Source organism: Oryctolagus cuniculus, chromosome 17, assembly GCF_964237555.1.
Source record: "Oryctolagus cuniculus chromosome 17, mOryCun1.1, whole genome shotgun sequence".
NCBI classification, from domain to species: Eukaryota; Metazoa; Chordata; class Mammalia; order Lagomorpha; family Leporidae; genus Oryctolagus; species Oryctolagus cuniculus.
Window position 1 is genome coordinate 29957597 of NC_091448.1, and position 27770 is coordinate 29985366.

The 27770-nt window shown below is 39.4% G+C and overlaps 1 long non-coding RNA gene across 2 annotated transcripts in view; it reads right to left on the reverse strand.

The window, feature by feature from the left end:
* The window catches only part of LOC103351542 (uncharacterized), a 262527-nt gene extending 235875 nt beyond the window's left edge, over nt 1-26652 (reverse strand). For both annotated transcript variants that reach the window (XR_011383278.1, XR_007911495.2), the window contains exons 1-2: nt 26552-26652; nt 18069-18118 (exon numbers count right to left, since the gene is read on the reverse strand). This is a non-coding gene — a long non-coding RNA (uncharacterized lncRNA). The remainder of the gene's footprint in view (nt 1-18068; nt 18119-26551) is intronic.
* Between the last annotated feature and the right edge of the window lie 1118 nt (nt 26653-27770).

The window sequence follows — 27770 nt, forward strand, 5'->3', positions numbered from 1 at the left end:
ATTGTAAATAACTATATCAGTTTCATCAATGATTTATTTTAATGAGGGACGCTAATAACTATAAAACTGTCCTACTCACTGTGGATGCATAGAGGTTTTAAAATACAGTACTACATATGTTTTTTTTTTGTTTTGTTTTGTTTTTTTTTTGTTTTTTGGACAGGCAGAGTGGACAGTGAGAGAGAGAGACAGAGAGAAAGGGCTTCCTTTTGCCGTTGGTTCACCCTCCAATGGCCGCTGTGGCCGGTGCACCGCGCTGATCTGAAGCCAGGAGCCAGGTGCTGCTCCTGGTCTCCCATGGGGTGCATTCTCCACTGCACTCCCTGGGCCACAGCAGAGAGCTGGCCTGGAAGAGGGGCAACTGGGACAGAATCCGGCACCCCCACCGGGACTAGAACCCGGTGTGCTGGCGCCGCAAGGCAGAGGATTAGCCTAGTGAGCCGCAGTGCCGGCCTACATATATGTATTTATATATATACATATATATGTGTGTGTGTGTATATATACACATATATATGTGTGTGTGTGTATATATATATATATATATATATATATATATATAAATCAGGATTCTTTATACCACAAACAGAATGAAACTACAAAATATTCTGGAATGAAGGAATTTTAGTAACTTTTTCCTACTTAAGGAACCAAAAGATATGGCGACAAAACTCTATTCTGGACCCAAAAGATTGGTAATAGACCTTTCACAGGTGTCTTCCAGCTTTGTTGGTTATGCACACCCTGAGAACCCCTGATGAATTCAGAATACAGCAAAAAAATTATCACCATGGAGGTCCGATATGGGCAAAGGGTGAAACTAAAGTACACCTCGGATTTAATTGCATATGTACATTTTGTTCCTTACTGCTTGCCTTCTAATTAGAATCCAATTTGAATTCAGGCCCTTTCACGAGTTGCATTTGGCCTATATAAAAATAGTATCATATTTGTTTACCAACAATTTAGTCCAAAGAGCCATCCTAGATTTTGGCACAAATTTAAACAGCTAAACATAATTTAAACACTGAGTTACTTTTAAAAAAAGTAAAAAGTGGAGCTTTGTAAATTGATTCACTACATTCTTAAATTCAATAAAGTGGTAATTTAATAAAATGGATGATTATATTTTCTATCTCCATTGCTCAATAAAGCATTTTATCCCTTCTGGTTAAGATTATCTACAAGATTGGTTTTCAATTCATAGCTTGGCATTGATGATCCTTTCCAAGTTGACTTCTGGCTCCAATTATATAGCCAATGGAACCACCTCCTGTACACAACCTGTATCTTCTGTGTTTCTATTTTCTGGATAGTTTTCACTACAGAAAATAATGTGACAATCTAGGCTGTGTGTCTTGATGTACTTGCTAGGTGCTAGAGATACAAAAATGAGTAGTCATTATCCTTACCTTACAGAAGTAAGCAGATTTAAGGATAATTATATTAAGAAACATACCATATGGTATGAACATGTGCATTAACAGCTGAAAGCAGCAGCTGATGCTCCACTCAGTCTAGTGGAAAGATGAGTGTGGCATTGCTCTTCTAGAATACTTCTGACCCTTCAAGAACTGGAATAAATTTCTCCACTGCAATGTTCCTTCAAAAACTAAAAGGTCTCTCTTTTCTTCCCCACAGCAAATCATACACACATCTTTTGGGGTATTGTATGCTAGCCCTGAGGGTGTATCTGTTTCTGCAGCTAATAATATTCCAAAGTCTCAAAAGGAGCTGTGCTATGTCAGGTCTTCTGCTACCAGGAACTTGCACAGGGAGGAAACAGCTTGTCATGATCAGGGTACTTCTTACACAAGGTCTTATTGAACCCTTACAACAACTGGTTAAAATAGACACGATATGTCAATACGGTACTTTAGGAGAATCAGCATTGCCCGAGGTCACCGACGGTTTCAAATCACAGAGACTTTACAACCAATTTATTTGACATCAAACCCAAATCTTTGACATGAATAGTAATGATATGTAGTAGTAGTAGTGTAGTAACGATGTTCTGATATGTTGAAAACAAAAGTTAAGTATGATAGTAATTCTACAGAATAAGACAGTGAAGGGCTTTTAAATTATATTTCTATTTGTTTGAAAGGCAGAGCTACAGAAAGAGAAGCAGAGACAGAAAGAGGTTTTCCATCTGCTGGTTCATTCCCCAAAAGGCTGCAACACCCAGGGTTGGGCCAGATCAAAGCCAGGAGCCTCTTCTGGATTTTCCACATGGGTGCAGGGGCCCAAGCACTCGGGCCTTCTGCTGCTGCTTTTCCAGGCACACTTGAAATTGGAGAAGACCCCCTAAATTTTACACTGGAATGTGGCCCTTTAAAGTACCCTAGAAATGCCATCTGGGGTGCCACATTGCTACTGGAATTTGGGGTGCCTTATAATTTCACCACGGGCTTATTACTAAATCCCCAATATTAATAAGCCCAAGAGGGTTCTTGCCTAATATTTAGAGAAGAATTCTAAATACCGGCACAGATAAACGAGGCAGCATGGTACATTTTAAGCTTTTATTTAGTGAAAAAGATGCATAAGAGAGTGAGAGCTTTATTTAAGACAGAGAGGTTATTAGGGGTTCATACCAAGCACCAGAAACCAGCCATGTGGAACAGCATCTAGGCCAGGAAGCCTAGAGCACATGGCCCAAAGGCCAGGTGCCCTGGAGGCGCGGGGCTAAGGCAAGCCTTTCCTAGCAAGAGACCAGGGAAAAAGAGCAGGCCGGGCCACGCCATGGCCTGGCTTTTAACCCACTTCCAAAGGGGAGTGGTTAATTAACCTGATTGGCTGGTGGGCACCCAGCTGTGGCCAGGTAGGGGCATGAGGCCACACAGGGGTGTGGCGAAGGCGTGGTCTTCCAGTTCACAAATCTGATCAATTTTAACCTGTATGTCTGCCTACTTCACACTCACAGGTGTTGGATCAGAAGTGGAGTAACCAGCACTCGATCAGGTGCCCAAGACAGTGCTTCAAGCAGTGTCTTTTTTTTTTTTTTAAATCCATTCATCCACACCGTATTTGACTATGGAGACGGAGAGAAAGATCTTCCTTCTGTTGGTTCACCCCCCAAATGTGGCCAATACAGCTGGCATTGTGCTGACCCAAAGCCAGGACAAGGTGCTTCCTCCCAGTCTCCCATGTGGGTGCAGGGGCACAAGCACTTGGGCCATCCTGGACTGGAAGAGGAGCAGCCAGGACTAGAACCAGCGCCCACATGGGATGCCGGCACCGCAGGCAGAGGATTAACCAAGCGAGCCAGGGCGCCGGCCCTTCAAAGCAGCGTCTTAACACTATGCCACAGCTTTGGCCCGTGATAGCCTTCTTCTTTTTTTTTTTTTTTTGACAGGCAGAGTGGACAGTGAGAGAGAGAGACAGAGAAAGGTCTTCCTTTGCCGTTGGTTCACCCTCCAATGGCCGCCGCGGCCGGCACGCTGCGGCCGGCGCACCACGCTGATCCGATGGCAGGAGCCAGGAGCCAGGTGCTTTTCCTGGTCTCCCATGGGGTGCAGGGCCCAAGCACTTGGGCCATCCTCCACTGCACTCCCTGGCCACAGCAGAGAGCTGGCCTGGAAGAGGGGCAAGCGGGACAGAATCCGGCGCCCCGACCGGGACTAGATAGCCTTCTAAAAAGTCAAATGTCTCCCTCGTTCTCTAATAGTGAATATATCTATTTACAAGAAGATAATGTGGTGTTACAGCTGAGAGAACTTAGTAACTTCTCCTTAGAATACACTGAAGTAAAACTGCAATATGAAACATAAAAAAAAACAGAGGATGCTTTGCAAGTAGGAACAGAAATAGGGACTGTAAAGTATTTGTATGATTAAAATATTACTAAGTTCATCTAGGGAGAAGACCCATATTTTTAGATTTTATTTTACTTTTTTTTCCACTTCACATTTAACCATTGACTTGGATGTTTTAAAATTAAATCTGGTAATCCCCCAAAAGAAAGCAACTTGATATCAGAACAGGGAAAACAAATTGCCTTAACAGAATCTTGACCCTGAGCCAAGACCACCCAGGAGTGAATAGCTCCTGTGAACTACTTCTTCCTTCCTGCTTCACTATTTGTCTCTTGAAGTAACCTCCAGCTACAAGCTCCTTGTTTACCTTGAGGTGCAGCCTGAGTCCATGAATGGCCACCCAAGGGGCAACTGTGATGCCTTCTATCAAGTAATTTCACTTGTTCAGTTTCTTGTGAACCACCTACCAAGAGTTACTCAATTCTGAGTATTACCCTGGAAAAAAAATACAATTAAGGACTTCTGATTGTGGTGTCATAGCACTAAATTTTGAAAAGATGACAATAGACACTTCCTTTAAGACATCATTGGCAAAAAAAATATATCACATAGTGTGATCCATTTATGAAAGAAGTCCTGGTTGTAATAAGACAACTACAACTTCTTTTGCTCAAATATGATTGTTTTGTTTCACAAAGGTTATCTTTTAATAAAGGAACTTTTACTTGGGCAATTCTGTAGAATGCATTCAAATACATTTCTGAGTATGAGTTTGTTGCCTTTTGGTTTGGTCTCTGCAGGTTGTCTGATTCCTTTTATTTTTATTTATTTTTTTAAAGATTTTCTTTATTTATTTGAGAGGTAGAATTAGACAGAGGGAGAGGGAGAGAAAGGTCTTCCACCTACTGGTTCATTCCCCACTCATAATGGCCACAGCTGGCTGATCTGAAGCCAGGAGCCAGGAGCTTCCTCTGGGTCTCTCCTACAGGTGCAGGGGCCCAAGAATTTGGGCCACATCCTACTGCACTCCAAGGCTACAAGTAGAGAGCTGGATCAGAAGAGAAGGAGCCAATAGGGAATGCCTGCATGGCAGATGGAGGCTTAGCCTATTACACCCCAGTGCCAGCCCCTGAATCCTTTATTTATATGCATATATATATATATATATATATATAATTGGATCATTATTTATTCTTGAAATATTATTATTTATTCTTGAAATAAAGTCTAGGGTTCCAGCGCCCTGGCTCACTTGGTTAATCCTCTGCCTGCGGTGCTGGCATCCCATATGGGCACTGGGTTCTAGTCCCAGCTGCTCCTCTTCCAGTCCAGCTCTCTGCTGTGGCCCAGGAAGGCAGTGGAGGATGGCCCAAGTGCTTGGGCCCCTGCACCCGCGTAGGAGACCAGGAGGAAGCACCTGGCTCCTGGCTTCAGATGGGCACAGTGCTGGCCGTAGCGTCCATTTGGGGAGTGAACCAACAGAAAGAAGATCTTTCTCTCTGTCTCTCTCTCTCACTGTCTATAACTCTGTCAAATAAATTAAAAAAAAATGTCTAGCCCTTTTCCTACTCCCTTCTTAATCTCCCATCTTCAGGTCCTTTCAAGATCCATTATGACAATTCCCCACCTCAATTTGGCCCTACCATCTTCCACATAAAATAATATGTCATGCTTTCTTCAGAGACTGGTTGTGAGATACAGAAGGTAATGGGCATGTCTCCACATATGCAGAGTCAAATAAGACACAGAAGGCTGAAGATTTTTAAGCATGTAGTAAATTAGTACCAAAGCTTAGATTTATTGAGGTCTTTTAAGTAAACCCAAATATAATTCATTTTACTTCTTTGCCTCTATATGTAAGTAAGAAGGATTATCATCACTGTAGTAATAGAAAAGGATTACAATCCCTTTTTATTTTCCATTATTTACCAAGAAGCAGAGAAAATGCTCCCACACATAGCATTCAGTTATAAAAGAAACTTGTTGCTGTTAAGAGCAGCAGAAATATAAATTATTCATATATATTTAGCATGAGTTCCAAGCATAGAAAGCAGTTTTTATCCAGCATGGACTAATGGCTCCGGAACTAATGGCTCTGAGATGTTTCCAGGGAAAATGCGTTACCTCGAAAAACACATGATATTATTCTGAATTAACCTTCAATCCTTAGACTTAAGAGAGAACTTGATCCGAGAAGCTTATGACATTTGAAAAGAAAGTATGTTTTAGAATTAATTTGGGGAGGCATAGCTTGATCATTCTAATGGAAAATAATGCCTGATTATCTCTTCCAGTTGAGTCTAAGGCTACAGACAACACACAATGAAGATTTAAAATGGAGTCAAATAATTTAGAATGAGCAGTCTTCAAACACAAGAAACTTTCGTATTATGATTACTGGTCATATGATGACTTATACTCTGAGATATTCTACCATACAAGAAATATGCATGGGACCCAATTAAATCATCGTCAATAAAGACTGCTGATAAAATGTTGACAAGTGTTAAAAACATGAAGGCTAGACTTCATTTCTTCTTTCCTAATTTTCCATAACAAAAATATTTTTAAAAACGAAGAAAAAGAAGTATTCTTTGGACACCTACTCCTAAACGATTTGCTTTATTTTTTCTTATTTTCTTAAACTTACTATTGAAAAAGTATTTTAAAAAATAAAACTTTGAGAGAGTAGAACCAAAATATTTGTTCCAAGGATATGATTAAAGAAACTCTCTTCAGATATACAAATATGGAATAAAAATATTGAGCTGCTGACTTAAATGTTATTATATTTCTTTATAGAGCAACTACTAGTTAAGACATACTTTAAAACACAAAATCCTCTCCCAAGGTAATTGCTATTGCTGAACTTTTCCTTGTGATTCATGCCCGAACGGCTTCAACAATTACTGATTTCCTCAATAAAATTGTAGTGAATAAAAAAAATGGTAGTTATAGAAACATGTCAATCTGAGCATTGTTTGTGTTAATTTTTTGTCCTCCAAACCTAAAGTTTATATTCTTAAATGTCCCTGAGATTGCTAGCAACCGTTGAAAAGAGAAAGAAATAAGTTCTTGGATCATCAACAAAGGAATCAACCTAGTATTGATGTCCAACTTTGATGATTTCTATTTGGCAATAACACAATAATGAATGAACTACAGATAAAGTAGTTGTGTGATCAAAAGTGAGAGTCTTAGTGGCTGGTGCTGTGGTGTAGCAGGTAAAGCTGCCGCCTGCAGTGTTGGAATCCCTTATGGGCTCTGGTTCAAGTCCTGGCTGCCCCACTTCCAATCCAGCTCTCTGCTATGGCCTGGAAAAGCAGTAGAAGATGGCCCAAGTCCTTGGGCCCCGGCACCCGCATGGGAAGACCTGAAGGAAGCTCCTGGCTCCTGGTTTTGGATCAGCTCAGCTCTGGCCATTGCAGCCAATTGAGGAGTGAACCAGTGGATGGAAGACCTCTCTCTCTCTCTCTCTCTCTCTCTCTCTGCCTTTCCTTCTCTCTCTTTATAACTCTGCCTTTCAAATAAATAAATAAATCTTCCAAAAAAAGTGAAAAGAATCACTTTTTCCCCCTCATCATTAAAGGAAATTAATAAAATAACAAGTGAATCACAGGAAAATGAGATTATAAATATATGATAACATATCCCAAGCACTTCACAAAAAAATGGTCTCTGATCTTTCAATAATCCTCTAGATTAATATTTGAGAACTCAACTTTCTAGAGGAAAAATCAAGTTCAGTAAGTACCCCAGATTATACAACCAATAATTTCTGGATGTAAAAGGAAACCTTTTTGTCCTTCTGACACTTTCTACCTGATCACAAAGTCTCTCATGCAACTATGAAGTGGTTACAAAAATATAGGTGCATATTATCACATGAAAGTTTCATTAAGGATTTGAGGCAGAGACAGAAAAATTACTCATCTGAGGTTACAGGAAGAAAAATGTACAGCTTCCATTCCTGATTCTCTCACTATGCTTCTTAATGATTCATGACAATGCAAAATACTACAAGAATTTTTGTTCTTTGAATAAACAACTTGTGGGGAAAGGAGCAATCCCCTGGGCCATTGCCATGCTTATCTATATAGCACCTAACCTGCCCTTTGGTAATCAGGAAAGTAGCCACTTAGTTACCACTTTGTTGAATTAACAGACTTCCTTGTGTCATTTGCTTCATAAATGAAGACTCTGTTAACAATGAAATCACGTGGCAAACTGGCATTGGGACTGCAGTTTATTAGTATGTGAGAGGCTGGGAACTCAGTGCATTTAAAATTCTACATTGGAATTTTTATTACTTACACAGACAGTCCTTTAAACATAAAGTCATAAATCAGCAGGCAGTGCTAGGGAGCCACCTGCTGGAATAACTGGCTGGATTTTACTGCTGTGTTTCTACAAAACACAAATGAAAGCAAAAATAAATTTTTCAGATTCAGGATTCTTTGCCTTACATATGTACCTTTTATAAAAACTTTCAAGTGACACATGGTAAAAATAAAGAGTATTATTACAAGAAAAAGGGGCAGAAGTCTGCGATAGGAAAAGAAATATTCAATGAACAATACCATATAATGGAAATGTGAAAATACCAGCCTTAAGCTGTGGTCACATTTTTAAAATCACATTATTTGTTGCTTCAAAACAGCTTAATCTTTAATTTGTCAAGGACATTCAATCTAATAATTATTTCATGTAGCTACTAAACTTAAAAGGAAATTTATTCAAATGATAAGTTTTCATTAGCACTAAAATTGTTTTTTAAACCTGCTGGCATTAAAGGAAAAATGTGAGTTCTGATTTCAAATAAAGTGATAAGAATTTTGTTCCTTTTCAAACTAACAATCAGTCTCTTACTAAATCTTATTGCCTATAATTTTCAGTGTTAATGAGAGTTTTCATCTAAAAATGGGTTAAAGCAGCATTTTTCTCCATATAATTCAAAAATCTGGGCTAAATTTTGCTACTTCCCTGCCTTTGTAATATTGTATGCATGAAAGAAACATGCTTTGTTGCTTTCACGTTGCCAAAGGGTCGCCATTCAAATATGCCGTGTGTAGCATAGAATGAAACAACAACACAGAGATGTGCAAGATGGATTTTAGTCTGTTCTTTCTCCAAGACATAGCCTGCAGTTATTTCCCTTGCTGATTCTCTGCTACTGGTTTGCTTTCTTAACATTTTCTTCAGTTTCTAAAGAGGAGCACGCCTGAGGATTCCATTTAATCGAGGGTTCTAGTTAATCAAGTCTTTAGTTTTACTTAAGAACCAAAATTGTTGTGATGGCAGGAACCCTGTAGACATGTGTGCCTAACTCCACTGCTCTGTAACTCCTCTGTTGGACTGATGCTATTTGATAAGACTGTTTGAGGCTGTCTTCAGAGAATTTCCTCTGACTCACATTGAATGGCAAATCCTCACCTAAAGCCCTTTGGGATATATCAGATCATCAGCTTTAACCTATCTGACACCTAACAACAATCTTGAAAGGTGGGACTCTTACAGACTGCACTCTACAGGTGAGGGAAACAAGTTCAGAGGAGTGAAGTAAAAGATCAAATGCTACAGCCTAACGAACACCTAGGGAAGGATTCCGGGTCCTGTGAAGACCATGTTGGATCTCACAGGAATACCCATATTCTTAAAAGAACCCAGGCATTTTTCTTTGTGTCCATTTTATATCCTATCCTTACACTTTACATTAGGTTGTAATTACCTATTTTACATCTCCGCAAAGACTAATCCTCTCCAAACCATAAACTCTATTGTAAAAATAATCTCAGCAGTTAATATGAAGTCTGATATTCATAGATGACAAACTAGAGTTAGTTGAATAAACGCTTTTTAAGCGATTCTATTATCCTCAGATGATATAATTTATTTTATATTCATGGGAGTATAGTATTTTTTTTTTTTTTGACAGGCAGAGTGGACAGTGAGAGAGAGAGACAGAGAGAAAGGTCTTCCTTTGCCGTTGGTTCACCCTCCAATGGCCGCCGCGGCCGGCACGCTGCAGCCGGCGCACCGCGCTGATCCGATGGCAGGAGCCAGGAGCCAGGTACTTTTCCTGGTCTCCCATGGGGTGCAGGGCCCAAGCACCTGGGTCATCCTCCACTGCACTCCCTGGCCACAGCAGAGAGCTGGCCTGGAAGAGGGGCAACCGGGACAGAATCCGGCGCCCCGACGGGGACTAGAACCTGGTGTGCTGGCACAGCAAGGCGGAGGATTAGCCTAGTGAGCCGCGGTGCCAGCCGGGAGTATAGTATTTTATAATGAGAAAGGGAAAAGAAATAATATTTCTGGAGAGCCTACTATATGTCAAGTCCAATCTAAGTTTTATTTTATGCTTGCAAGGGATACAATTTTATGGCTCCATTAGAGACAAAGAACAGAAAAACAAAGTGTTTACATTATCAAAAGCATTGTCAATTGATTTTCAATTCTCAATTCATCTGATGATCTTGACTATCACCAGCAACCATCATCGTCTTCTGTGCCAGTAAATCCCAAATTCACAGACAGTGCCAAGTATCACTTCTCAAAATCTCAGACTTCTCACTTACATTTACACTTATCTTGCCTAGTCTCAGAAGTGGTTAGAGTAACTGGTTCAACAAATACCTGAAATTGCCAGGTACTGTTTTAAGTGCTGGGCATCCACAATGAACTAAACAGCCTATTTTTGCCTTCAAAGATTCTCAGGCTAATATGATTAGAAAATACTTATTATTATGAAATCCATGAACACACTGGGTTGCATGATTCAGTCCCTGAAACTTTAAAAATTGAGACCTGGCCGGCGCCGCGGCTCACTAGGCTAATCCTCCGCCTAGCGGCGCCGGCACTCCGGGTTCTAGTCCCGGTCGGGGCGCCGGATTCTGTCCCGGTTGCCCCTCTTCCAGGCCAGCTCTCTGCTGTGGCCAGGGAGTGCAGTGGAGGATGACCCAGGTGCTTGGGCCCTGCACCCCATGGGAGACCAGGAGAAGCACCTGGCTCCTGGTTCCTGCCACCGGATCAGTGCGGTGCGCCGGCTGCAGCGCGCTGGCCGCGGCGGCCATTGGAGGGTGACCCAACGGCAAAGGAAGACCTTTCTCTCTGTCTCTCTCTCTCACTGTCCACTCTGCCTGTCAAAAAAAAAAAAAAAAAAGAATTGTAAAAATTGAGACCTGGAAGAGGCAAGTGAGTCAACCACTCAAAGAGTGAAAATAAAAGTGCTCCAAAGGTGGGGAAGAGCACATTGGGAAACCGTCGGGCAGGGGAGATTGCAACAGGCTTTAGGAAGTAGGAGTTGGCCTGCATGCTTGAACATACTCAGAAGCTCCTAGAGTTCAAAGTAAGGAGCCAGCATTGTGGAAGAGCAGGTGAGGCTGCTGACTATGACTCTGGCATCCTGTATGGGTGCCAGTTCATAGACACAGCTGCTCCATTTCTAATCCAGTTCCCTGCTGGTTCCCCTGGGAAAGCACTGGAAGATGGCTCAAGTGCTTGGGCCACTGAACACATGCGGGAGACCTGGAGGAAGCTCCTGGCTTCAGCCTGGCCCAACCACTGCTGTTGTCTCCATTTGGGGAGCAGACCAATGGATGGAAGACTCTCTCTATCACTCCCTCTCTCCCTCTCTCTCTCTTCCTTTGTGTTTGTGTTTGTGTGTGTGTGTGTGTGTGTGTGTGTATGCAGCTCTCCTTTTCAAATAAATTTTTTAAAAAAGTTGTGAGTAAGGCATTTAACAGTCCATTTTATATTTTTAAAATATTCTTCTGGCCAGTATGTGAGAAAGAGTTCAGAGCTGGTCAAGAGTGGAAATATCAAGAATCATTAGAAGACTATCTCAGCAGATTCGGTGTATGGTGATTATTTGAGGGGCCAGAGGGCTAGAAATCTAGAATGGAAAAAGAGAATTAAAATCCAAGCTGGTGAGCTGAAGAAGAGAAACGAGCTAAATTTCTGGTTTGAACAACTGATACAATAGTAGAAGTCCTTGTCCTCAGGCTGTGTATAGAAAGAGTTTGGTAAGAATATACCTAAAACAATATCAGGCATATTGGTAAGTGATGGAAAATCAGATGTAGGGAAAAATACATAGGAAAGTTTGAGACATGCTTTAGAGCTATAAAAGGAATTTTAAGCAAATCATACACTATTTCTCTCATGTCCTATTTTCTCTAAGTCTTTAATATCCCTATGTTTTCACTCTTTAATTCTACCTAGACTTTAAATTCTATGTCAAATGCTCATAGGGAAAAGAAAGGTGTGTTCCATTTGCATAATCTTCCTTTCTTATAAATGTCAATAAATTATGTTTGTAGTTTTTAAAAATATTTTATTTATTTATTTGAGAGGTAGAGTTACAGACAGAGAGGGAGAGACAGAGAGAAAGGTCTTCCATCTGCTGGTTCACTCCCCAAATGGTTCCAATGGTTGCAGCCAGCTTATCTGAAGTCAGGAACCAGAAGCCAGGAGCTCCCCAGGTCTCCCACATGGGTGTAGGGGTCCAAGCACTTGGGCCATCTTCCACTGCTTTCCCAGGCCATAGCAGAGAGCTGGATGGGAAGTGGAGCAGCCGGGACTAGAACTGGTGCCCATATGGTATTCTGGCACCGTAGGCAGAGGCTTAGCCCTCCACCCCACAGTTTCACCCTTCCCCCAACCTGTGTTTGTACTTCTATCTTGGTACTTGCCTTATTCCATTATTAAAGTGTAAGATCTTTAAAGGCAGTAGTATGTCTCATTTTTTGTGTATCTAAAATAGAGACCCAATACATACCTGTTAAATATAATTATTTAAGGTGTATTGTGTTTCATAAGAATATTGTTTTTGTTTCTCCCAATAAGTAATAGTATTTGTTAATAAGAGGAAGTATAGAGATAAGGTTGCAAGAGGACAAATGGTGCATATATTTCTAACTTTTCTGTAATACCTCCAAAACTATGGCATTATTTCAACTCTCATATCTGCTTTCACAAAGCCAATTTCTTTGGAAAACTTTCCATCTTCTATTACAGTGTTAGTATACTACAAGCACATCCTGGGACCAAATATATCCATATCCACTCATTGGAGCATTCATGCTGCAAGAGCAAAATGGAGTAGTGTCAAGAATCTATGACTTGCAAGGCCAAAAATAGTCATTATCTGGCCTTTGCAGAAGATTTATCCTAACCCTTGCACGAATGTCATGCTTTGAAGATCTTTTTTGGAGTATTTATTTCACACTATTCCAAGTTTTGGATGAAGAGTTTGTAAGAACGTAGATAAGCAGTATTAGGTGTCTGGAAGCCTTACCGTTTAGTGTATTTCATAGAAAAAAATGGCAGGTAATGGCTCGGATCAGAGCTGAACAATGTGAAGAGTGAACAGCATGTGGAACAAAAACTTGCAGCATAGGAGTTAAGGATCAATAACAGGATTCAAAATGAGTTGCTCAAATCAATACAAGCTGGTGAAGTCATTATATTTCTCTTTCAGCTCTTTCCACCCTGCTCAGCTGTTCTCAACCCTGGAGCCATCTTCCCAACTCTCTACCTCCACTCTACTTTGAACAGTTGTTCATCTAGGTTTAAAAATTCTAGATATATAAAATATATAAAATTCTACTTATAATACAAAGCCTTTTTTTAATTTATCCTCTCAAAATTGGATGTGATAATCTACACTGGGATTCTGAGAACATTTTGTTCATTTAGCTTTCCATATACTGTTTGTTTATTTCCTCCACTAAATTGTGAAAGCTTTAGAGATGTTATCCTTAGCATTGAAACAGTTTAACTGAAATTAACTCTTATTAAAACATACCAGGGGATTCCAATTCAATCCCATCAAGGTGGCATGTACCAATGCCATCTCACTAGTCCAAGTGATCAATTTCAGTTCACAATTGATCATAATGAAAGGACTAAGAGTCAAAGAGAGCACATAAACAAGTCTAGTACCTGCTAACACTAACCGATGGAATAAATAAAGGGGAGAGTGATCCAACATGGGAAGTGAGATACTCAGCAGACTCATAGAATGGCAGATGTCCTAAATAGCACTCTGGCCTCAGAATCAGCCCTAAAGGCATTCGGATCTGGCTGAAAAGCCCATGAGAGTATTTCAGGCATGGAAAGCCAAGACACTCTGGCAAAAGATCTCTGCGAGTGAGATCCCAGTGGAAAGAACAGGTCTTCAAAGAAGGAGGTACCTTTCTCTGAAGGGAGGAGAGAACCTCCACTTTGACTATGAGCTTGTCTAAACAAGATAAGAATCGGAGAACTCAGAGGGCTTCCATAGCCTTGGAAACTCATGACTGGAGCATAGGGAGATTACTGATGCCATAGACAGGAGTGTCAATTGGTAAAGTCAACAACAGGAGTCACTGTGCACTTACTCCTCATGTAGGATCTCTGTCCTTAATGTGCTGTGTATTGAGATTGAATGCTATAACGAGTACTCAAACAATATATTTCACTTTGTGTTTCTATGGGGGTGCAAACTGTTGAAATCTTTACTTAATGCATACTAAACTGATCCTCTGTAAAAAAAAAAAAAAAAGAAAAGAAAAAGAAAAGAAAAGAAAAGAAATTATCAACTCCCAACTTGACTCTCACTGGGATTAAACATGACAATAGGTCTGATCTGATTTCATCATCATTTAAAAAAAATCATCTGTTATTTTTCACTTTATGTTTCTGTGTGGGAGCAAACTGTTGAAATCCTTACTTAATGTATACTAAGCTGATCTTCTGTATATTAAGATAATCGAAAATGAATCTTGATGTGAATGGAAGGGGAGAGGGAGTGGGAAAGGGGAGGGTAGTGGGTGGGAGGGACGGTATGTGGGGGAAGCCATTGTAATCCATAAATCGTACTTTGGAAATTTATATTCATTAAATAAAAGTTAAAAAAAAAAGATATGAGTCCCCCAAAACTGCCTGACAAGATTGTAGAACATGTAAACTTTGAGAGACTGAACATACAAATTAACAAGGGATAAGCCATATATCGAGGCTAGAACTCTGACCCAAAACACCTGCAGCAACCACCCCAGGAACAAGTTTTCACAAACAATAGCCTCTTTTTTTGCATAGATAATCTTTGTGTATTTATTAAATTTCTTCCAGATGTTTCCTTCAACTAAGGGAGTGAAAACCTGGAGACTAAGCTCTAGCCAAGTCCAATTTTGGAGATGAAAGCCACTACAGTCTTTTATCTCGTACTCAAACAATGTGGCTGGTTTGATCCTGCTATTAATGAAAATTTAGGGATGGACATTTGGCTCAACAGTTAAGATGACCACATTCCATATCAGAGTGCATGAATTTGATTCTTGACTCTTACTCTTGATTCTAATTTCCTACCAATGCAGACCCTGGGAGGCAGCACTGATGGTTCAAGTAATTGGATCTCTACCATCCACTCTGGAGACCTGGACTGAATTTCTGGCTGATTGCTTGGGACCCAGCCAGGCGCTGTGGTGGGCATTTGGGTAATAAATGAGAAGACGGAAGCTATTTCTCTCTCACACTCTCTGTTTTTCTCTCTCCCTCTGCCTCAGCAATGAGAAAGGACAAAAACCAGCAGGTGCTGAGTTATCAAAACCAGAGCAAGAATATATGCCCTGGATCATACAATCACATTTGCAGAGACAAACAAACAGGACTCCAATGACTAGGAAAACATAAAAGAATCTGTTTGTACCCATAAAAAGTACAATGAGCTGTTGGTCCATTTGGGCCCTCTGATGTCCCAATATCATATAACTGACATTTTTATACAGTACTTCAATGGCCCTTTAGGGGAAAGACATTGTAAGTGGCTAAAATAGGATAGAATCAGAGTTACATATAATGAACTAACCCAAATGTGAAACACAATTCAGAGTCGTGTTTGGCAAGAAAAAACATAAACCTTTTTATTTAGCTTGAATACATCTCATGAACAGATGATCACTACTGTCATGTATGGGCTATGCTGTCAATCAATCATTTTAATCATGTTTTTCCTATGCATGGAGAGGTAAGACATGATTAGCCTGATGAATTGAGTAGCATAACCAGACTCAGAGAAAGAAAATTTTTATCCAGATTCTAAGAGTTACCTGGCTTGATTCATTGGAAAGCAAATATCAAGTAAAGAATGCCAATATTGGCCGGTGCCGCAGCTCAATAGGCTAATCCTCTGCCTAGCGGTGCCAGCACACCGGGTTCTAGTCCCAGTCAGAGTGCCGGATTCTGTCCCAGTTGTCCCTCTTCCAGGCCAGCTCTCTGCTGTGGCCAGGGAGGGGAGTGGAGGATGGCCCAAGTGCTTGGGCCCTGCACCCCATGGGAGACCAGAAGGAGTACCTGGCTCCTGCCTTCGGATCAGCGCAATGCACCAGCTGCAGCGCGCCAGCCGTGGCGGCCATTGGAGGGTGAACCAACGGCAAAAGGAAGACCTTTCTCTCTGTCTCTCTCTCTCACTGTCCACTCTGCCTGTCAAAATAAATTAATAAATAAATAGAATGCCAGTATTCTCATTTTCCCAATCTTTATGTACTTAGCATTACACTGTAGCAAACAATGAATGTGTAGGAAGGTTGGGTGCTTCCAGAGAACATGCAAGGAGGGTTAAGCTCTTTAATTATGGTGACAAGTGAAAATCAGCACCATAATATCAAAATAAGATTTAATATTGAAGGTGATAGCTTCAAAGTAGTATGTACTCTATTGATATGCAGCTGCCAAACACAGCCAGAGGCAATTATAATAAACAAGCAATATATTCTATCACCTTTATGATTCATAAGTTGAACCATATAGCACAAGCTACAAAAGTAAATAATGCAAATTCATATGCTTCCAATAGTGGATGGATTCAAAGTCTTACAAAGGTACACGCCCAGAACTTATAATAATTTATCCAAAGTGAACTAGTAGGTTGAGAAAGCTTGAAGTCATACCAAGGAGACACAGTCATTGAAGAACACATAAAATTTTCTATTAAGTCAGATAGACCTGGATTATGCTAAGAATGTATAATGTGCCTTCTCTAAGGGTAGGTTGTGTTTCAGTTCATATGGGAGATCTTCCTTACTACACACTCTCACCACCTCTGTTCTTTACAAAATGCCTAAAATTCTACATTCCATATTAAGTCATTTTTACCTTCAAGAATATTGCACTAAACATGCATGTATTAAGAAAAGCCCACTAAATAAAGACATAGAATGACAACTCAGCAACTTATAATGCTATCCTAAGGGATAGTCCCCAAAAGGCAAGGAGATATTTAAGAAAACAGAAACCTTATGATAAAATATGTTCATAAGCTTTAAAAATGATAAAAGCTGGAAATAAAAACCCATGGATATAAGAATTAGGTTTAAAATTATATTCATATGATGAACTCTTTAAATGTCATTAAAGTATTTTTGAAGAACATTTAGTCACAAGATAAAATCCTCTCCACATAATCTTAAATGAAAAAGCAATATTCAAAACTAATATGCAAGATGATCGTGATGTGTAAAATATACTCGTTTGTTTTATATCCTAGTGTCTACAGTAAAAGAACTGAAAGCAATGACATAAAAATTATTATCTTGATATAGAGATTACAGATAATTTTTTCTTCATTATTCTATGTATTTTCTAATTTTAATAATGAGCATATTTTAGAAGACTAATAATTATAATCAAATAAATATGAGAACATATATCCAGACACCCCAGGGAGATATCAAACCTCTAACTATTATTATTTAATATATTAAGGAAGATAATGACAATTAACTAAGCAAGAGGATGAGAAAGGTAGGTAGAAAAAGCAAAGTGGATATATGGAAGATTCAATTCGATTAAAAAATAATAATGCGATACAAGTTTATAGTGCTTTGCCTTTTACAAATTGTTTTCACAGATTTTATTCCATGAGGACTCTTTCAATTTTCCAGTATACACGTACATCTACAGGCAAACATAAAAAATGCATTTCAAATGCCCAAGAAGATGTATTTACCCTAATATCTCAAAAGCAGAATTTTATAACCCAGAAATAACCCTAGGTTCAATGCATATAATGTTGAAAAGCAAAATCATAAAGGAGCAGCGAATGCTAAATTATTACACTTACCCATGCTGTGGTCTTCAGTAGTGACACACCATCTTGACTCCCAGTTAGAGACCAAGTCTATGTGCTTAGAAAACTAACCAGATCCACAAGGCTGCCATTACCAGCTTCCTTGCCTTGCTTCCAAATTCCTGCATATACCACTAGATTCACCACCCCTAACCTGCTCTCCCTTGATTGAAAGAGCTATGCCATTATGGCCTTGGACTTACCAATGAAGCTTCTGGTCCACGTTCAGGAGTGTGTTCCAGTTCTACACATGCTATTAAACAGTATAAACAAACAAGTAGAAAAGTCAAGATTAGGGTCTACAGCTTCATATCCAAGTATCAACTCACCAGCAGCACACCAGCTTCTGATTTCGTTTATTTGGCTACATTCTAGAGGCCTGATCCTGGGCCAGTGACATCAGGGCACCAATTATCAGAGAGTGCATGACTTTGTGGGAACCAGACGATCTAACCAAGGCTCAGCTGAGACTTGTTCACTTGACGTGCATAGTAACATCTACAGTAATTCCTTTCAGTTAAAAATATTATACTGCCTTTATTTTAAATACCAGGTGATTGAGTGATTACTTCTGCCTTTAGAAGAAAATACGAAGAAAAAGATTGAATACTATGTCCTAACACAGAAGGGCTATGTTATAAGATGAATAACAGCTAGGGAGAATGACAGAAACCCACACTTCTGAAGAATAGTCCTTCCATGGGAGCAGGCATTTTGTCCTAGAAGTTAGGACAGCAGTTAGGATGCCCACTTCCCAGAGCAGGGTACCTGGGTTTAATCCCCAGCTCCAGCTTCTGAGTCCAGCTTCCTGCTGGGCCACCATGATGGCTCAAGAAATTATGTTCCTGCCACCCACGTTAGGAAACCTGGATTTCAGTTGTTGTAAACATTTGAGGAGGGAATCAGCAGATGAGAGATCTCTGTCTCTGTTTCTTTCTCTCAAACAAAAATAATAAAAATAAGTAGATAAACAATCCTTCTAGGACAGACTCATGAATAAATGAAACCCAGGGCAGGTGTCATACCTTCTTTTAAAGATTAAGAAATCAACATCAAGCATCATTAAATAATTTGCCCAAATACACATAATCTGAAGAGAAGTAGTTACTACCTGAATGTAGATATAATACCAAATTTTGAAATACAGCAATTTGATCTGCCCAAGTGGTTTGCTTAACTTTATCAAATGCCTACTGTGTACAAGGCTGTGTGTATGAGGCTATCAGGAGTGCAGATACTCAGGTGTAATGGGATAGAACACTTTTGCACATCTCACAATGGCTACATGCATAAATGCTGACACACATTAAACACAATAGATATCCTTGCTGTGGTCAGAATATAGCCCCCCAAAATTCATTTCTTAAACTTAATCTCTAATGTGATGATACTAGGATATGAGACCATTGGGAGGATATTAGATCAACTATTAGCAGTCTATTCTTATTACCCCAACCACTGCCTCCTTCCTCAGCCATAATCCCTAAATTACTCTCCATCTCTATATATTCACCTGTTTGGGACATTTCATGTAAGTGAAATCACATAAATACAGTACACATGTGGGGTCCTCACTCTTGGTTTTCCTTCTACTTCTTATACTATTTTATTTCCTCCTCCATTTCTTTCCATTCAGCATTATGCATGTTTCATAATTCAGTCCATCTTTAAAACTATACCCTTCATATATAATCATATATTAGTATATTCCATCCCACGCCAGTTTCTGCACTGTTTTATCCCCAGCCAGGCTTTGTATAAGAATAGTTTCTCATTCTCAACTGTTACATAAACCAGTATCTTTTCTTCATTTGACCACAAGCAGCAACAGCTTTTTCTCTAAACTCTAAGAACAAGGGAATGTCAGCAGCTGTTTTCCTGAGTTAATCAGAGGTGGTATGAGACTTTTAAAAATTCAAGTAAAAACACATTTTTGGTGCAAAAATTGAAATTCAAGCATAGTTTTTTCAGAGTACACATTTTCCATGAGATTTCTGAAGATCCCTATCCTTTAGCAGAGTAAGTCATACAAAATTGTTGCCCTTTAGAAATTCTTATATTCTAAAGCTCTACAACCTCTTTGTAGACACTAATTAGCTTACATCTCAGCTTAATTGTGCACGTGGCTAAAGAAGCATCATCAGTATTCACTCATAATCAAAAAATGAACTACTGGTAAGGCTCAGGAACTGATCAACCAGGGGAGTACTGCCCATAACTAACTTGTGTAGCCTTCCTCCAGCTGTGTGTTGACTATCAAACCTTCATGTAACAGGAATAGAATCTTGCTTTACCCTTCTATCTTCTCAAAGAGATGAGGGCATCAGTCACCAAAGGAAGTCATTCCTTTTCCTATGCAAAACACCTCAAATATCCCAGAATATATTCTTGTAATGCCTTTGAATAAAAATGAAATCAATCCAGGTTCTAAAAGGTATACACCTTCCATCACCATCTTCTCTCACAGGTGAAACGGTGCCTTTCAGTTTCTGAAAGATATGACTTTGGAATCTTCCTCAGAAAGATATAACAAATGCATAACACCAGGGACCAGTCTGACGCATGAAGGAAACCAATTACATGCTCCAATGGGTAGAATGACCCACTGAGAGTAGAGATCTAATACATATGGTAGACTCATATGTGAGGAGCCAAAAAGAAAGAGGGCCTTTCCCTCTTGGCTCACAAAGATGAGTAGATGGAAAGCTGAGTTGAATTCCCTGCTTATTCTTACTTGGATCTTGTTTTCATTGCTTTAATTTTCTGAATATATATTTTATTTCCTTAAAGCAATCACCTAGAAGTTTACCTAAAGCTGTCATATTTTGCATTTGAAAAGAAACATTCATACCAATTCAACCATACACAAGTTCTAACAGATAACAGAAACTTAAGTATAGCATGTATACACTTTAAATTTAAACTACTGTATGTATCCAGTATAACAGATTCTTCTTTTGGTCTCTCTAATCATCAAGCAGCATTATGATTTAGTGGTAGGAACATAGATTTAGGAGTCAGAAATATCTGGAATCAACTCTTGGTCTTGAACATTTCTAATTTGTGACCTTGGGTAATTTACTTGCCCTCTCAAAACCCTCAGTTTTCTAGGTTGTTAAATGAAAATTATGAACACCTACTTCACAGGGCTATTGTGAGGTTAAACAACACATGAATAAGGTGCTGCAAATCGTCCCTGATGTAAGCACCCTAAGATGGCAACTGCCATGATTCTCCACAACTATCACAACAGTATCTCAAGGTTGGGTACCAGTCCCATTTTACAGATGAAGAAACAGACACCCAAGGAGTTTCATAATTCCACAAGCCTGTGCTATTTGTAGTACATAATGGAACAAACAATGTGACCACCATACTTGTGTGGTTTGCAAACTGTCTGTAGCTATGCTTCCCAAAGGGGAACTAAAATATATTTTGTATAACAATAGTTTATTTCTCTACCCTTCACACCCACAAGCAAACCAGTCAGGCTGAAGGACAAGACTCATACAGACATGTAAGTTCTGCAATGTGTATTTATAAAATTCACGTGGATAATATTCCTATTGTTTTGTTCTTTGCCTACTCTTCCAGAGCTGCCTGACTTTTATTCTTTCAAAACCAACTAGCAAGATGTTCTGGAAACAAGATGTTTCTTAGCAACATTTTGTTTATATAGATAAAAACATAACCTTTACTGCCATCTACTAGAGAGGAGAGATCCTCAGCATTTAAATGATATATACTTATTGGAGCTCTTGGTTTTCAGTTTCTATATAGTCCTATGTGCTTTTCTTTCTTTCAGGAAATGTCCTTCACTTTAACGGCAGTTCTTTTTCAGGGTCAGAGCTAGCTGCACAGCTTCTCCTCTGGGATCTCCACAACTGTGTGTGTGTGTGTGTGCGTGCACGCATGCACATGTGTAAGGACACAATCTCATGAGAGTACGCATGTGCATATGTCTAATAGGAATCCAGGCACACGGAGTTTTCTGTTTGCAGGAGTTCTTCCCCCATTCTACCTCTCTGACTTGCATTCTGTCAAAGTAATTATTTCTGCAACTTTGATTATCACTTACTCTCCCTCTAAAAAAATTCACTGAACCCAGAGGCTGTTTGGAAAAATCTGGCAGATAGATCAGTAAGAATGGAGAATAACTAGTCTTCTTATATCTCCATTCTGACAGTTTTACTATACTTGATGAAATCCAGAGAGGAAAATTCCTTGATCCAAATGAAGGTATTTTCAAGTGAGAACTTGCACTAAGGGAGGGGTTCACCTCATAGGAAACAGGAAAGGACCTGGCCATCTGGGTATTTGGAAAGATTCAACGTATTTAATTTTGCAAAATTCACCTTGGGCTCCTGTATAAGTCTGCGTTCTGCTGAGAAACACCACCAATAGGGTGTATAGGAGAGGGCACATCAAAAATTCATGGGAAATGGCATTTAGAGATAACTTTATTGTGATACAAAAATTTTGAAATCCATGCACAGATTTTGCATGATATGCATTTTCTATGAAATTTCTGAAGTCCCCTCATATATCAAAAGAGAGGGAATGGAAAGGGGCAGAGATTTATTTTAAGGACTTGATTCATGCAATTGTGGAGCCTGAAAGTCCAAAATCTGCAGGGTAGGCCCACAGGATGGAGACGGTGAAGAGCAGATATTTCAGTCCTGAGTCTGAAGATGGCAGGGAGGCAAAATTCCTTCTTCAGGAGATTTGGGTCTTTTAATGCCTTCAGCTGATCGGAGGTTAATCTGTTTTTATTCAAAGTCTACTGATAACACTATTTGAAAAGATTTATTCATATTTTAACTGAAAGGCAGAGCAAAAAGAGGGAGAGAGAAATAGAGAAAGATAAAAAGAAAGAAAGAGAGAGAAAGAGATTGTCCACATGCTGGTTCTCTCCCAAAAAGGCTGCAACTCCCAGGCCTGGCCCTGCTGAAGCCAGGAGCCAGGAACTCATCTTGGTCTCTCACATGCCTTCCCAGGTGCATTAACAGGTAGCTGCATTGGAAGCACAGCATCATGGGACTGGAATTGGTACTGAAATAGAGTATGCCAGTGTTACCAGCAGCAGCTTAACCTGCTGTGCCACTAAGCAGCCCCCTAGTGATACAAACATTAATCATTCCTAAAAAACACGGCAGCATCTAACCTGGTATTTGACCAAAAAGTGGGCCCCAGAATCTAGCCAATCTGAAACATGACATTAAATATCACAGCTGATCACCTGTCAGCTCTGAGCCTCTTCTGTCTTTGTCATCTGGAAATAAGCCCAATCTCTGAGCCAAGGTGAAATGGCCACCTGGAATATTCCAGGTGACTCAAATCACATGCAGCATCAATCACCCTAGTTATGCTATGGAAGAACAGAGCATCTTACAAGATTATGACTGAATTTTTTTTTTTTTTTGCAATTACAATTGTCATTTCCAAAGAAATCATAGGTTCACATATAGTTGTAAGAACTAATAAAGAGATATCTTACATATCCTCTGACCAGTTTCCTCCAATGTAACAACTTGGAACAATGCAATAGAGTAGAGCATCTCCAGTGTAGACATTGATATGGTCAGGATCGCTCATAGTCTCCTCATTTATAACCATACCTACTCCCTTCCTTCCTCTTACTCCTAATTAGCCCCTGTAAGTCTGTTTTCTATTTCTGTAATTCTGTCATTTCAGTATGTCATACAATTGAAATTATGTATTATATAGTGCTTGGTCTGATACATTTCATGCAGCATACTTCTCTCGAGATTCATCTAAATTGATGTGTCAGTGGTTTCTTCTTTTTTATTGCTGGGTAATATTCCATGGTGGAGTTGTACCACAGCTTGTTTAATAATTAACCTGTTGTTTCTAGCTCTTTTTTTTTTGACAGGCAGATTTAGACAGTGAGAGAGAGACAGAGAGAAAGGTCTTCCTTCTGTTGGTTCACCCCCCAAATGGCCACTACTGCTGGCGCGCTGCGCTGATCTAAAGCCAGGAGCCAGGTGCTTCTCCTGCTCTCCCATGTGGGTGCAGGGCCCAAGGACTTGGGCCATCCTCCACTGCCTTCCCAGGCCACAGCAGAGAGCTTGACTGGAAGAGGAGCAACTGGGACAGAATCTGGCACCCCAACCAGAACTAGGACCTGGGGTGCTGACGCCACAGGCGGAGGATTAGCCTAGTGAGCCGCGGTGCCAGCGTTTCTAACTCCTACAAGTACAAATGAAACCAACTTATATATGGTGTACATATTCTGGTGTGAAAGTAAGGTTTATGTCTCTGGTGTGAATGCCAAGAAATAGAAATTCTGATCCATAAGATAGTGGGATATTTAGCTTGCTTAGAAACTATTTTCCCAAGTAACGATACCATTTTATATCCCCTCTATCAGAGTATGAGAAATTGAGCTTCTCTGCCTCCATGACAGCATTTGGTGCTGTCATGTTGCCATTAGCCTTCTTCTTAGCCATTTTTAGAGAAAGTATGATAAACTATTTGAGTTTTAATTTGGTCTCAATGACTAATGATGTTGAATCTCTTTATAAGCTTTAGGGCTATCTGTAATAGCTATATGCCTGCTTCCTTGAAATGTACACTCAAAACCTTTGCCTGTTTTGCCATTGGATTGCTTTTTACTTTCATGTTGAGTTTTGAGAGTTTTTCCTAGATTATATCCAATCCTTTCTGAGATATATGACTTGCAGATACTATCTCCTGGTCAATACATGTCTTTTGCCCCATAATAAGGTTATTCTTAGAGTAAATGCTCATTATTGTTATGAAGTTTAGACTGTAAATTGATGAGGCTTACAAAGTTATCTTTTTCCTTTTATTTCTCATCAGAGGGTGACTTCCAGCACCAACAGTAGGGTCCAATGTCTTGTAATATATAATTAATTTTCTGAGCCCAACGCTTACATGCAAAGCCAGACCTCAGTTGTTTTCAAAGTCCCTGATTATGCTGCCTTGTGCTAACACAGCATTCTAATTCAAAGTAGGGTTTTGGATGCATAGATTTTTGACACCAAAATCATATATAACAGTAAAAACAAACAAGTATCTAGATATCAGGGCTGCTGCTGGAATTAATGTGTGGTTCACAGTGTGAACTTGTGATATGTGATGGATTTGCAGCAGCACAAATACTTCAAAGGAACCTAGTAATTTATAGCTAATGTAGTTTGTTAACAAAAGAAACCTGCACACCACAAATCACTTCTCATGTAATTGCAGAGTTTTACTGTAGGTGATGTTCCAACTGGCGTGTCTCCTAAGGTTTCATGTGAGGGGAGAACGCATTTGGAATGATTGAAGATGAATACTGGTTTCTTGTGCATGATCTAAAACAAGAAAACCTATAAAACTATGGCAAGATACTTGAACATTATAAGCCTCAGTTTCTCACTATAAAAGATCAAAGTTTTGCTGAGTAAACTGGATCACTGAACCTGATCAATGAGCCTTTGAAGTATTGCAGAGAGCAAGAGGGTTGAGGAGGCCTGAATTCTTTGATTCAGCTTCCCTCCAGCAAGGGGAAGAATCTTGGCCTTGTTCCCCTAGGACTTCCCCGCTTTTAATAATGACAGTCTCACATCCCAGAAAACTCCTTGTTCGCAGGTTCAAAACTAAAAATCTTATCCTAGGAATCTCCATGTACCCCAGGAAAAGCAGGATGGTTGTTCACTCTACCTCTTACTCTGTGGGTTTTAAGTGAAGTCTATTACTTGTCTGAGTCCATCTCTTTATCTTCAAAATATTATAGACAGCAACTGCTTTTTCCCTTCTTATTCTCACTGCAAGAAATTCATAGGATATTGTATCTGGACTACTTTGTAAACAGTAGAGCACTTTATAAATGTATGGGGTTTGGTATGGTCAAAACTCATAGCTGTCCCAAGCTACAATGTATTTGTCCTATGTTTTACTAAGTTTACTATTTCTGGCAAAGAAATAGTCACGAAATGAAGAAAAGCTGTGTCCAATAGCTCATCTCTTTATAACCCAAACAATATTTTCTACCATACTTGAGAGAATCCATTAGCTAAGCATGAAGTATCATCAACCCCCAAATTATTACTAAATGCTGTTCACCCTCTAATCTCCAAATTCTATTCATCTGACATCACTTTATGGATTTCCGGCAAATAGCACAGTTCAAGTGCACAAGCATAGAGGGTGGATTTGAATAATTGCATGTTTATGTTCAAAAGGAATATAATAAAATATTTACAGATTCAGTTTCCTTTTTCCAAAGAGCAATACAGCATTCTTTGTTAAAGGTGAAGAGTTGGTTGCCGTTTGCCTTTTGCATTCTAATCATGGCATTTAGGAAAGTAATGACAAGGCTTTGGGTAGAGGTTCTGCACAAGCTTCTGGACTATAGGTAGATGCGTGTAGCATACCTGCAGATTTAAGCAAATTTCTGAGGCTTCAAAGTTAATATCTGAAACACTGTCAAGTGCCAGATATTCTGTTTCACTCTGTTAGTAAATGTAACAGATGGTTTGCAAACATGTTTGGGATCTGAAGGCTGACGGATTGTGTCAGTCTGATAGAAATAGAAGACAGCCATTTACCACATCGAAATGTGAGAAAAGGAAAGCTTTAAATTAAACCTTAAAAAAGAGGGACTTCCTCACTAGGTCTGGCTAACAAGAGAGAACATTAAGTTTAAAAGGTCTGTTACCTCATCACCAACTTTTATAGTTTTCTTTTTTTCTTTTCATTTGATGCCAGTATGGAGTATTTGAGTCAGGATCTGTCACCTTCCAAAAAAATAAATACAAACCATATGTGTCTCTTTGATGCAATAGTGAAATCACCATCACAGATAGAGTTCTGTTGCCATGGGGATGATTATTCTCTCACAAAATCTAGTATTGCAACTCCTCTGTGAATCCAGAAAGAATTCTGACTCTTTTTCTTTAGCTTGCAAATGAGAACGCTGCTAAGATTGCAGAAAAGGAATGTTAATAGCCGGGCTCCTCTAGTGGTCTGATTTCTACCTCTACCCTTCCTTTCTTCATCTTGAAGCATAATGTAGGTCAGCCAGGACCAAAGAAAGTCATGGCTATTACTGAAAATGCATGTAATAACATAGTTAGCTTTATTCTCATTCCACTTGGAGGAAGAGCAAGGGCAAGACATTTTTTCCACTTTGAAGCTCCGAAATGACATTGTCAATGTCAGGTTTACTCTGGGTTTCTGACCGAAAAGGTGCACGAGATCTCAAGTTGTACCAGGAAGACCACTGGTAAATGGTCTGGTAAATCTGACCACTGGACAGATACTTGATCAGACTTTATGATGGTGATTCCTGGAGAATTAAGGAGCAGCACATGTGAAGTAAAGCATGCACTCTTTTTTTTTTCTTCACTAAAATTTGAAAACTTCTCCATTACCAGGCTCTGTCTAGCTACTGAAGATGTAAGGTGATTCCTAAATGTTCATAGAAAATGAAATTAAAAGATAAAAACAGCAAATATAAACTTTATTTCTAAACATAAGCTACACTAAGCTCAAGACACTTTTATAAGTGATGAATGATCCAGTTAGTCCAACTCTGGATAATGATCGCCCACTAAAATTCTCACAATATTGCCGTTGTTTGCAAAGAAGAATGAACAGAAATACTGTCATGGTGGAGAAGGACTTTCTGGTGAAGATTTCCTGAACAGTTTTCTGCTAAAACTTTGGTTTTCTCAAAATACTGTCACAATGAGCAGATGTTATTTGTTCTTTAGCTTTGCAGAGAATCTCCCAGTAAAATGCCTTCACTTGAAAACAAAAACAACTAAACAAAAAAAGGTCCTATTTCCAGGACCTTTGCTTATCACTGGTCTACTTTTGCTTTGACTGGACCACTTTCCCTCTTGGTAGCCATTGGTTTGGTTGTGTTTTGTCTT